We start from the raw sequence: 12,948 nt of genomic DNA, 5'->3' as shown, positions 1-12,948 counted from the left end.
TCTGAAACAGGCTCCAGGCTCTGAGCCATCAGCACAGAGCCCGATGCGGGGTTCGAACCCACGAACTGTGAGATCATGACCTGAGCTGAAGTCGGACGCTTAACTGATTGAGTCACCTGCGAGCCCCTGTTTGCTCTCATTTCCAATTGTTTCTTTCGGACAAGGGGTGTGCATCTCGAATCTTTGGATCCACATTGCCAAGTGCGCTGGAATAGGTGTGGCAATTATCACCAAGTTTTAGAGCTTTGCTTACTCACCTTTTGACCGGCTCTGGGGAGTCTCATTCGTGTTTTCAAATCCTGGCTGGTGTTTTCATCTGTGTTTTTAAACCGCTAATGAGCGGTTTAAAATAAAATAAGCGGTGAACTTATTTTATTTTTCTTTATACAAGTTGTTGGCCATTTGGGTTTCCTGTCTCGTTCTTTCCAGCAAAGATTTTGAACATCTTCTCCCCACTTTCTGGACAATTCTTTCAAGGCTTTCGGAAATCATTCCTGAGTTTGCCGAGGGTCTCTGCACCTTCATGTTGAGGAAGTCTGAGGAGGTGACGGTGATTTTTGGTCACTTACTAGAAAACGTTCAGAAACAGAACTCCCAACATATCCCCAAGGCATACTCTCCTGATATTAAACGTTCGTGGAGATGCCAGCATCACCACTGTCCTCAGAGAATGACCAGCAGTGATTTATAAGGCACAATTGTGATGCTAATGGCCGGTGGTCACGGGAACAGGAGTGTGATGCTCCTGTGTGTATCCGTAGCCCCCTCTGTACCAGGCTCCGTGCTAGGTGGTTAGATGCCCAATGGCCTCACTGCAGGGCACCAGGCACATGGCCCATGGCACGCACGGGCAGACAGACCCAGGGAGCAGCGGTGAAGGCAGGGTACAAATGCAGACCCATCCAGTCCGTGCCTGTGTCTGCTTTCGAAGCAGAGCCTGAGGTCTCCCACCCTCAGCGGCCCCTGGAGTGCGTTAGGCCCCCACCGGGGGAGCTCCTGGGTGCTCTCATTCTGCCCTGGGCCCGGAGCCCCGGGTCCCAGCTGCATTTTCGGGGCTTGTCCTGGGCCCGTCCTGGGTCTGGGTCGAATCCAGGGAGTGGGTCTTTATAAGGCAGAAAACAATAGTCCAGACTTTCCAGCAAACCAAAGGGGCTCACCTCAGAGCCTTCCAGAACCTTCCAGGGCCCCCTCTCCGCCAGCCTTTGCTGGAAGTCAGGTGTGCTGGACCTCCCCCGCTCCAGACAGACTTCGGCCTTTCAGAGGTGGGGGCTGAAAGGAGGGAGGGTGCGGGGCCTGAGGATGCCCCACCTGGGTCCCTTCCCGAATCCGAGCGCTCTCTCTGTTTGCAGGGACAGGGTTCCAAAGAGATTTCCAGCGTCTGCACGTGAGACTCCGCCCCCTGGAACAAAGGCCGTGGGGGCGGGGGGCGGTGGATACTGAGCAACTCAGGACGGGGACCTCCCAAGGCCCTAGGTGAGTGACGGGGTCCCAAAACCTGAAATCCCAAAGTCTGGGTTCACCCAGATCCGAAAACGTGGTGGTTTCGGATCAGATCCTGGGCCTCTCTGGAGTCCCCGAAGGCTTCCTCCCCGCTCCGGAGAGCCCAGCCTGCGGGCTCCAGGGCTTCTAACCAGGAGGGGCCCGGAGACACCCTCACAGGGGAGGCCTGGGGCCTGGCCCGAAGCTGCGTTTGTCTGTAACATAAGCTCCATGTTTCTGTTTTTATTTGTAGGATAAGCTCAGTAGGTTATGTTATTTGGGGCCCCTGAAGCAGATAGGGGTGGATAACATCCCCCAGCCACCCCTCCCTATCGCCAGTTCGTGGGGTCCTGGGTATGAGTGCACCCAGAAAAAATGCCTTCTATGCCAAGAAATGAACACCGAAGCCCACGGAGCCGAACTACTTCCAGCGTTTGCACCCCCACCAGCAGCCACCTAGAGCCTCCCGGGAGCTCCAACTCCAGAATGCTTGTTTTTCTCTTTATCCCCACTTTCCAGATGCAAACAGTGAGGCTCAGAGAGGCCGCCTTGCTCAGTCCCACACCTTGTTGGAATCTGGTTCCAAAGCCACGTCTCCGGGGCCATTTCCACCAAACCTCTGGGCTTCTCGATGCATTAGCGATAAAGTCCTAGATAATATCTCTTTATAACTTAAAAAAATGTTTAATGTTTATTTATTTTTGAGACAGAAGGAAACAGAGCCAGAGTGGGAGAGGGGCAGAGAGAGAGGGAGACAGAGAATCTGAAACAGGTTCCAAGCTCTGAGCTGTCAGCACAGAGCCTGACGCGGGGCTCGAACCCACCAACAGTGAGATCATGACCTGAGCCGAAGTCGGACGCTTAACCAACTGAGCCCCCCAGGCGCCCGGATTGTTTTTTAAACCCTGGAGACACTGACTTTCCTGCTCTTACCCGCAGATGTTTGCTGAGTGAATTGAGGGGATCACTGAAGGCGGATCGTGGCTACTGCCCGCAGCCCCCTCCCCTCCTAGTAAGAGTGGACCAGGAGAAATGTCCGGTGGGGTTCGCGGAGCCGTTTTATCCCACTGTGGTCGCGTGTGGACAATGACAACAGATTCTTGTGACCAGGAATAACGCCCGCCCCCACCCCCACCCCAATTCTGTCTTCGAAGCCCTGGGCTCGGCAGGAAAACGCTGCCCCCGCCTGGCTTAGATGGATGGAGACCTGGCTTCAGACCAAAACGAACGTCACTAAGTCTAAATGATAGGTTCAAAGAAGGCCAGAGAATAAATCAGGGCAGCCAGGGCTGGGGAGACAATGCCGTCGGGTGGAAGTGAAGATTTCGCGAGACCCTCTTCCCTTAATGAGAGTCCCCCAGTCCCTATGGGGCCACAGTGGCATGAGCACCTGGTGCCCAACCCTGGGCATCTGCTGGGCACAGACAGTCCTCCACGGAAGAGACTGTAGGGCATTTGGGGTCCAAAGGGGCACGAAGTCTGACAAGCCACACGATCTCCAGAACGACCCGCGTCCCTAAAGGTGGGACGGAGTCAGGAAGCCCCCCGCCCCGGGGATGGGGTCCTGGGGCCAGAGGATGAAACTGAGCCCGCCTCTGGGTTCCGGGCCCCTTTGCCCCGTTTCAGAACCTCCCCCACCTGTGCCCTTCTCCACGCGCCCCCCCCCCCCCACTCCTCAAAGTCCAGACTCCCCTGCTCACCCCCTGGGCATCTTTTGAAAGGAGGAGTGTGGGGCGTCAGGCACAGAAAACACGACTCACGACGCTACTTTTCTTCCCAAGGCCTGAGCAAAAGCCAGAAAGCATTTGCAAGGGAAGTTCCTCTGGGTGCCACCCCCCGAGGGACCAGATGAAGCCTGGTGAGTGTGCTGAACACCCCAGCGGTGAGAACACAGAGGTGGGGGCGGGGCACGGCCACACCAGGTGTCTTTGCTCTTCTGGTTCTTTTTTCCTCCCACTGTAACTTTTTTTTTTAATTGAAGAACGGTTGACATGCTCTTCCGGCCCTAATTGAGTTCAAGTTCTAGTTGGGGCTCCAGAAACGGGCATCCTGGCCTGGGTGCGCGCAGCCTTCCTCAGGCTCCCCCCCCCCCCCACTCTTCAGCCAGCATCTGCTTCACCAGCCTGTGAGCCCCGCGGTCTGGGGCTCTGCCTGCCTGGTGTCTCCCCATCACCCAGCGCCCGGCGCATCTGCCTTGTAGGAGGGATGTGGGGGGAGCGGCCCCGAGTCAGGAGAAATGGCTTCCCTACCTGGGCCTCCATCACCTTGGGAAGAAGGAGGGAAGCGGACAGGATGTTCGCAGCTACGTGCTGGCCCCACAAAGTCCTTGCCCCCCCCCCCCCCCCGGGTCTTACAGTTCTCCTGGGAAGACAGGGACTAAAGAAATATCAGTAGATAATGGATTTCGGTTGGCAAACTGCTCCTGAAGGCGAACACGCAGGAATCCTACGGACACTGCTTTCCAGGGTGAGGAGGAGAGAGACAGACCTGCGGGAAAGGAAGGGCATTCCCAGAGAGGGAACTGCATAGGCAAAGGCCCCGAGGCAGATTCTGGGGCAGCGTGTATTTGCTTTTCTGGCAAAGGGGACGGATGTGCATGGCCAGGAGGGTGTCTGTCCATCTTCTCCAGCCGCAAGAAAGGGCCAGGGGAACCTGAGTCACCGGCGCTTCCGAGCCGCCTCCCAGGTCCTTCTCATGTGAGAAAACAAGGAGTTTTCTGTTATTTGCAGCCCCAGGCATTTTCTGTCTGAAAGAAGGAGAGAAGGCCAAGGCAGCTTTCCTAACTAGCCAGGCTGCTCGACGACTGGTCAGGCGGCACTCACAACAAAGGGGACTCATGTGCAAATGAAAAGCTCCCCATTCGCACCTCCCTGCCACGGTGGGGGGAGGGGGCAGAGCCCGGGGCCCCTGTCCCAGTGAGGACCCCTGGCTCCCAGCAGAGGTGGTATAATCCTCAGAGAAAACATCACCCCCAGGGAACACCCAGCTCCCTCCCCTGGGGAACCTGCCAAGTGCTAGGAAGGACCGAGCGGAAGGCAAGTCCCAGCAATCCTATCTGACCCGCTCACACAGTCCCCGGTCACGGTCACGGTCACGGTCACGCTGTCACCTTCTGCCCTGCCGCAGTGACCTGCCCTCCGCCCTCAGGGGGTCACCCTGCCCCTGTGTACGGTCAGCAGGTAGAAGGTCTACACAGCTCTCTGCAGCTGGGGTCTCCTATCCAGTTTCCTCACTAATTACACTGCGACATTCCTTCCTGAACAGAGAAACTTCTATAACTTGGGCTATAAAGCATCTCTTTGAATTTTCCCTGAAGTCTGCTGTGATTATAATAATAAAACAGAGCGCACATGAGGACTTTCATCCCCACAGCTCTGCGTTCACAATAAACAAATCATAATTATGTATCTCAACAGCCCCTCCTTTTTTCCCCTTTTCCTCATGGGGAAACTGAGGCAAGAAGGAGGTCAAGTGCCTGCCTCGAGGCTACGGCTTCTGTTAGCAGCCGAGCAACCCACGAGGGCTGCTGTGACTTTCACTGCGCCCATAATTAGGACCCTGCTGGGAAGCCGAGGGGGAGTTCGCAAGGGCATCCCTGACGCCAAACTTCCACCGCCTCACACGCCCAGCTCGTTTGACCGGAGGGAAAGCTGGGATCTGACTCTCGAGCTGGCTGAGGCCCTTTGAGTATCCCGGCCTTGAGTGGCCTTGGGGTACCCGTCTCTTATTGATGAGACTATGTGACAAAATACTGAGCCCTAGAACACGTGACGGCAGATGTGCAGATGCTGTTAACAGAGCACGCGTGTCCCCGGCTAGAGCGTGAACTTGCAAAGGCAAGGGTCAGGTCCGCAGGGTCCGCTCCGCGCCAGGCAGCGTCCAGCAGCGCTCATGCTTATCTCTTACGCGAGAGGAGGGATGCATTTGAGGCTGTGTGATGTGGTGGGGGAACATGTCCCCCTGGCCCGCACAGCCGCACCTCCCTCCTCCCGCTCACCAGTGACTTCTTGTCCGGGGCGCACCAACGGCAGTGTGCATTGCTGCAAGCCCTGCGGTGGCTGCTCTCTTTGCTCTAGGTGAAGCGGACCCCTTTCCCCTGGCCCCCCAGCCATCACGAGCAGCAGGGCAGAGCCTGGAGCCCAGGGTGTGGTCTTTATGACTCTCTCTTCCGGTCTCCCTCACCCTAAGAGAAAAGACAAGACATCTGGGAGACACCTCTGCGATGGGGGCAGTGGTCACAGTTTCCTTGTCACCCTGTCCCCATCTGTAGTCAGTGCTGCAGGATTTCAGAGGGGATGTTTGCCTACAAATTTCTGGAGATAAAACAAGACCTTTACGAGACTTGAGGGTCCTTGATCATTCAGTTCCAAGAGGCCCTCACTCCTGCTGCTTTAGATGATGACCGTAACAATAACAGTAAAGATAATCATAATAACGGCAAGCATTTATTGAGCGCCTCCTGTATACCAGGCCCTGCACTAAATGCTTTCTGTGCCTCTGTGCTTATAAAACAGGTGCATTTTGCAGTGGAAAGTGGAGCTCAGGGAGGGCATGGGACTTGCCCAGGGTCAAGCAGCCATGAAGGGGCAGGCGGGCTGGGGACCTGGGTGCCTCTGACTCCCGGGTCGGAGTTAGCGATGGTGGTCAGTGTAGTTGTTGGGCACTGCCCAGCCTCAGGGCAGGGATTTACTGGCGTGGTTTTATTTTGTTCTCCAAACAGACCATCAGGCCAGGGCCTCTTTGGACCTTCTGTAGCCGCTCAGTGCACTTACCCTCCAGGCCCCGCCCCCCGCCCCCTATCAAACTCGCTTAGCGCAAACACAGGTCGTGGGTGGCACCCTTAAAAATGGCTAAAATGGCAAAGTTTATTATGTCCTGCGTATTTTACAACGATAAAAAGTAGCCACGGCATCTACTTTCGTATACATTCTGCGTTGTGCTTGATACGCAGATACACCATTAGCTTTTTTGGATGTTGAAGTGCCATTACTAGTGTCGAGTTTGTGGTATTCTGGGCCAAGTAATTTTTACTTTTTAGATCTCTAAAATTCTGCTGTTCCTAGTATGCCTGTTTGCCAGGCGGGCTGCTGTAGGACGCTGGTTCTATTATGGTTGCAGAAGACGTTCTGAAAGCCCTCAGCCAGGGGCCACGGGAGTGGGGACCTGAGTCCTGCCTGTCGGAGTCCGGGGCCCAGAGCCCTGGATGCCTCTCAACACTCCTGCCTTCATCCAGGCCAGAGGTAAGCCTGGCACGGGGACAGCGACGGGGTTTCCAAACCATGAATCTGGTCTTACTTGCAAATTTAGGTGAAGGGCCCAGGCCCAGGAAGTTTCTGGAATTTTGAGTGTGAGAAGCCCAGGAGCCAAAGATGGGGCAGCCTGCGGGGCCAGGGAGAGGCGGGGGCTGTGGGGAGCCACTGCTGGGAAGGCGGGGTCCCCACAGGTCCCCACAGGCCCCCCCACTGCAGGAGCAAAGGGCCAAGGGGTTCACCATAGCCTGTCACGACCGGGTCCCCAGCTTCTCCAGGAGAGAGGAAGACCTCGAGGGTGTGAGGAAAGCCCAGCATCTCCCCGCTTATCCACCCGGGGGCGCTCCTGTCACCGGTCACCTTCCAGGAGGCACCGAGAGCCCTGGGCTGGCCCTCCGGCCAGTCTGGCCAGAGACCTGGGCAGGGGCGGACCGCACGGCTCCCCTGGCTTCCTACCGCCTGCCCGGGAGCTTGGCAGGAAGACTCAGGAGACGGCCCCACCCTCGCCCCACGCCTGGGCAGGTGCCCTACTCCAGACCCTTATCAATGTGCGCCGTGAAGCGAGGGATAAAATGTGCAGGAATGGAGCCCAGCTCCCAGCCTGCTGTTGGCCGGGCTGCAGTGAAAGCCATGATTTTCTTTCTTTCTTTTTAAAAATTTTTAAAAATCTTTATTTTTGAGAGAGAGAGAGCGAGAGAGCGAGCGAGCATGTGAGCAAGGGAAGGGCAGAGAGAGAGAGGGAGACACAGAATCCGAAGCAGCTCCAGGCTCTGAGCTGTCAGCACAGAGCCCGACGCGGGGCTCGAACCCACAGACTGCGAGATCATGACCTAAGTTGAAGTCGGACGCTTAACCGACTGAGTCACCCAGGCGCCCTGTCTTTCTTTCTTAATAATATTCAGAATTGCAGGAGTAATGCCTGCTCATCATTAAAAAATACAGAAATTAAAAAAAATAAATTAAAAAAATACAGAAATTACAGGCGAGTCAAACTGAGAGACGCACTATCACCACTTTGCTGTGTGGTTGTCACAAAGTTTTCCTGCACATTAATCATAATGATGATGATCATGCAAAATAATGGCAGCTACAATGCATTGAACATTTATTGCTGCCAAATGCCAGACTCAGTGTTTTGCACATTGTATCTCATTTAATCTCGCCAACAATCCTGAAGGATGAGTTACTATTTTTATCCCCATTTTGCAGATGAGAAAGTTGATGTTCAGGGGCTTGGAACTCCATCTTCAAGTTCAGCCAGCCCATAAAAGGAGAAGCCAGGAGCCAAAGCGGGGGTGGGGGGGGGCACTCCTTCCCGGCATCCAGGCTCCTATAGGATCACTCCATGACGCCGTCAACACAAATAGAGCGCTCCTTTTTACGTGAGCTTTTTACCAAACATGTGACAGGGTACATACAGCCTAGGGAACTTTCACCAAGTGAACTCACCATGTCCCCGCTGTATGTGAAGACACAGAGGCCCCCTCGCCGCCCCGGCCCCCCTCCCCAAGGGGATCCTATCATTTGGAAACCTGCTTTTGTCGCTTCAACAGCTCGGCGAGAATAGCTTTCTGCACGGATTGACTGGGACGCCTTCTGTTTGAAAGTCCCACGGCTTGTTCTACCCACAGCCCCCATTGTCAGCGCCTTGGGCGGCTTCCAAATGTCAAAGCCTGATGTTCAAGGCCCTCAATACAGCGTGTGCAGCTGCCCCACGCCGGGCTTGCTGCGCTCTTACCTTTCCTTCAAGCCCTCGGGCTGGTGCAGTGCGCGTTGACCCGGCGACCACGGCTGTGTACCCGGATTTGCACACCCCCCTCTCGGCTGCCTGGAGCTGTTGTCCTGGTCAGGGCTCGGGGAGGGGGTCTGGCTGGGGTGGGGGGGGAGCAGACTTAACAGTCAGGAGCCTGCGTGCCAGGCTCAAGCCTCCGCTTCTCCGAGGAATGGAGAAATAGTGACATCTTGGCCCATAAAACACACATTTCTACCTTTTGCCAGAAAAGCGTAGGAAGCCAGTGGTTCACCTTCTTTGGCAGGGGGAGTATTGGACCGACTGAGATGACCTCCCTGCTCAGCTCACAGAGAAACACGGGCGTGACTGTATACATCTCGGTCCCTGGACCCAGGAGCAGGGCCCCTCAACCCGGCTCAACGGGGGCTGCTGGCCGTCCCTTGTGGGGGCCTCCCGGCCGCTACAGAAGGGTTGGCAGCATCGCTGGCCTCCACCCACAGGATGCTGGTAGCATCCCCTCCTCATCCCCTCCTGTGACAACCAAGAGATGTCACCAGACTTCATCAGAAGACCCATGCTGCCTCCACCCTCCCCTCACCACACTCTCCGATCAGAGCCACTGCCCTAGATGCCAGACTCTCTTTTGTTCAATGCGGGACATATTTTTTTAAATACATTTTTTAAATGTTTATTTTTGAGGGAGAGAGGCGGGTGCAGAGAGAGAGGGAGACACAGACTCCGAAACAGGCTCTGGGCTCTGAGCTGTCAGCACAGAGCCTGATGCGGGGCTCAAACTCACAAACTGTGAGATCATGACCTGAGCCGAAGTCTGATGCTTAGCCGACTGAGACCGCCAGGTGCACTCAATGTGGGACGTATTTGAGGAGCACCTAAGGGTGCTGTAGGCCCTTGGGACTTGGCAAGAACCAGACTCTCTCATTCTCTCGGGGCTTCATGGCCCAGAGAGAAGCAGTCATTTTTTTTTTTTTTTAAGGCCAGAGAGTGAATATTATAGCTTGTGTGGGCCAAGGGGCAAAATTGAGGATAGTATATAGGTTTCTATAAAACCATTTCAAATGTGGGGTGCCTGGGTGGCTTAGTCGGTTGTGCCCGACTTTCGCTTAGGTCATGATCTCACGGTTTGTGGGTTCGAGCCCCGCGTCGGGCTCTGTGCTGACTGCCAGCCCAGAGCCTGGAGCCTATTTCAGAGTCTGTATCTCCCTCTCTCTCTGACCCTCTCCTGCTCACGCTGTCTCTCTCTCTCTCTCTCTCTCTCTCTCCTAGAAATAAATAAAAACATTAAAAAAAAACTTAAAAAAAAAACATTTCAAATGTAACCCTTTAAAAATATCAAAAACATTCCTAGTTCTCAGAGCTGAAAGGAAAAGGGCAAAAAATCAGTCAGGCTGCTGGAAAGCTGTAGTTCGCCAAGCCGGTTTAGAGGAAAAATAACAGCTGACATTCACTCAGTATGTGCTGTGTACAGCACTGACCTGTTCAAGTCTCTCCCAGGGAGAGGAGAGCACATGCAAAGGGCCTGAGGCAAGAAATTCTTGGAGCGGTGGAGGACCAGGTCAGGGATTGGGAGCGGGAATGCCGTTTCCAAAGCAAAGCCAGTAAGACGTGAACTCGGGAAGTATGCATGTGACACAATTAAATTTAACTCCCTACAAAGAAAAAGATTTGGCCCAATGGGTCATACACATTCATGCATTCAAGAGATATGCCAACCCCCCTTGTTTCTCCAGTGTGCCCTTCTGCCTCCCAAGATTCAGGCCAACGAAGGCTGAAGCCTGGCAGGTATGTGGAGACTGGAGAACTTTAGCCCGCAGCTCAGTGTCCCCAGGCCAGGCTGAGGGAAGAGGGTGAGTGGATGTTCCAGACCACAGGACTAAAGCTGTAATCAGGGCACAGCCTCTTTCAAGCTAATGACAAGGGTCCTGTAGACACACACACAGCAGGGCGTTAAAGAGAAGCCTGAAGCAAAGCTCTAAGTTAGCTGAACCCCAAACCGTGTCAGACTCAGCCGAAAAAATGTTAGGAGCTCGGTTTGCAGTTTTCTCTCTCCCTTCCTGCCTCCTTTCCTTCTCTGAGGTCCAGGATGGGTAGGAAAGGAGCTCACACCGTAAGAATTCATAAACACAGTAGCTGAGGCATCCTGAGAACTTCGTCTTCACATGTGCTAAGTGCTTTCTAAAGTCAGAAGAGACTGAAATGGACACAGAGAGATTATTGAATGTGCATTCAGTTAAGGGATTCTATAGGCGCCTGCACTTTCTATTGTTTTCCTTGTTAGTAATGCAGATGATTATGTCCATCGAAATGCAGACAAGTCTTGTCTCCTGGAGCACAATCGATTATTGCCCTATGACTATTGACGGGTTTATTTCAGCATTTTAAAAAATGTTTTATTTATTTCTGAGAGACAGAGAGAGACAGAGAGAGGCAGCGTGAGCAGGGGAGGGGCAGAGAGAGAGGGAGACACAGAATCCGAAGCAGGCTCCAGGCTCTGAGCTGTCAGCACAGAGCCCGACATGAGGCTCGAACCCACGAACTGAGAGATCATGACCTGAGCTGAATTGGACACCCAACCGACTGAGCCACCCAGGCGCCCCTGTTTCAGCATTTCTGATTGCCTATATATTTGTATGTGTTTGAACTGTCCCTTGAACTATGTGTAACATCTTCCTGGTTCCCTTGTTAACCAAGGAGTTAAATACAGTCTTTGATACGTTTCTATTTTAGATCTCCAGGAGTCCTGATTTCATCTTTTAAAAATGTATCTTTTAACAAAGACATGCATAGTGTTTTTATTTACAACCCTGGGAGGTGGTTCTCATTGCCATCATTCTCGTTGTACAGAAGAGGGAAACTGAAGCCCAGGGTGCCATGAAATCTGCCCAAGGCCATTCACAGGAACTGTTGGAGTCAAGCTTTGCACGCAGGCAGTGGGACCCAGAGCTGGGGCGCTTTGCCACTGTCGCGTGTCGTTCTTATAGTGTGACAGGCTGGCCCCGACCGTGCTCTCGGCTTTCAGTTTGCTGCCCAAGACACGGGCCCCTGGGGACTGTCCAGAGCTCAACGCCTCTGTAGCTGTGGCCGACGTGGCAGCCGTGGCTGACGTGGCCAGGCGCCCTGGGGACTCCCAGAGCAGGCACAGGGCCGTCTTCTGTCCCTCTCTGGCACCCAGCACTCAGCTATGAGCAGTGTGGGCAACGGGCGATTGTTACCCAGCGGTGTTAAGAAACCTACTCTGAGGAGGCCTTGGAGCCTGCAAGCGAGGGTGCAGATCGGCCCCTCAGCGTCACTGATGTGTACTTCTTTAATTCTATTTTCACAGAATGAACGTAAGTAAATAGTCATGATTGATATCAGAAGGGCGGTAAATTCTTTTGATTATTTATTTATTTATTTAAAAAATTTAAAACAATTAATTTCTTTTTGAGAGAGACAGAGCACAAGTTGGGGAGGGGCAGAGAGAGAGGGAGACACAGAATCTGAAGCAGGTTCCAGGCTCTGAGCTGTCAGCACAGAGCCCGACGCGGGACTTGAACCCACAGACCGTGAGATCATGACCTGAGCTGAAGTCGGACGCCCAACTGACTGAGCCACCCGGGGGCCCCAAGAGTGGTAAATTCTTTAGGGAGTAGTGAAGAACTACCATCTGAACACTTTACTGACTGATGGGCGGACTGATTTTTAAAACACTCAGGAACCACCTTAAGCCAGAACGAAAGCGAGTTGTGATTCAGAGCTCGTGGCCCTGCAACATTTCCGAAGCGAGCATGGACCGACTGGTGCTCGGCTGGCTGCTGCTCCTGTGCGACGTTCAACTTCCAGCAGACGATGTTGTCCACTCTGTGAGCGGCCTGAGTATTTGCACACGAGAGTGTTGCCGGCTGACGTTCGTCGAGTTTTTCCTGTGCATCAAGCTCTTTCTAAACACTTTACGTGCATGTTCTCACTTCGTCTTCAAATGACTGTGGTGTGAGTTCATAATTAGCCTCATTTTACAGAGGAGTTGGCTGAGGTCCAGCGAGGTTGTCCTTTGCCAAAGGCCACAAAACGAAACGAGGACTTTTATGGTCAGGAAGGAGGCTAAGCACACTGCTCACCTGCTGAAGTAGAGTTTTTATGAAAAGGGAAGGATAATTCAGGGGACGGAACCAAGGGTCCCGAGGACAGAGCTGAGAGCTGTGCGGAATCTTTTCCAGGACTAAAGGGCTGATCAAGGGACTTGCATCAGGGCCCCAAGTGGATTTTGAAATAGCTCAGTGATAGGTAGCCAGGATGCCTTGGGACTCCCTGAAGCCCAGGGAGGAACAGAGACGGACTGATTAGACGAGAAGATAGCGGGGTACTTTCCATGGCTTCAATTTGTTTTCTTAAGGCGGTACCTATGACGGACTTTCTTCGTTCACTTTCTTCCTTGCATTCTTCTTGAGATGTAGATGAGCCACACTGATGTTTCCATCCATCAGGCACAAA

General features: G+C 53.7%; 1 long non-coding RNA gene across 1 annotated transcript; it reads left to right on the top strand.

Moving 5' to 3' along the window:
- The first annotated feature begins 1,286 nt into the window (after positions 1 to 1,286).
- LOC120234894 lies at positions 1,287 to 6,713 on the top strand. The gene is made up of 3 exons (XR_005529237.1): positions 1,287 to 1,473; positions 3,261 to 3,337; positions 6,518 to 6,713. It is a non-coding gene; the product is annotated as an uncharacterized LOC120234894 (long non-coding RNA).
- The last annotated feature ends 6,235 nt before the right edge of the window (positions 6,714 to 12,948 follow it).

Source organism: Hyaena hyaena, unplaced genomic scaffold, assembly GCF_003009895.1.
Source record: "Hyaena hyaena isolate Hyena2069 unplaced genomic scaffold, ASM300989v1 scaffold_119, whole genome shotgun sequence".
Classification (NCBI taxonomy): Eukaryota; Metazoa; Chordata; class Mammalia; order Carnivora; family Hyaenidae; genus Hyaena; species Hyaena hyaena.
Note: the sequence above shows the minus strand (reverse complement) of the source record. Positions and strands in the feature narration are given on the sequence as shown.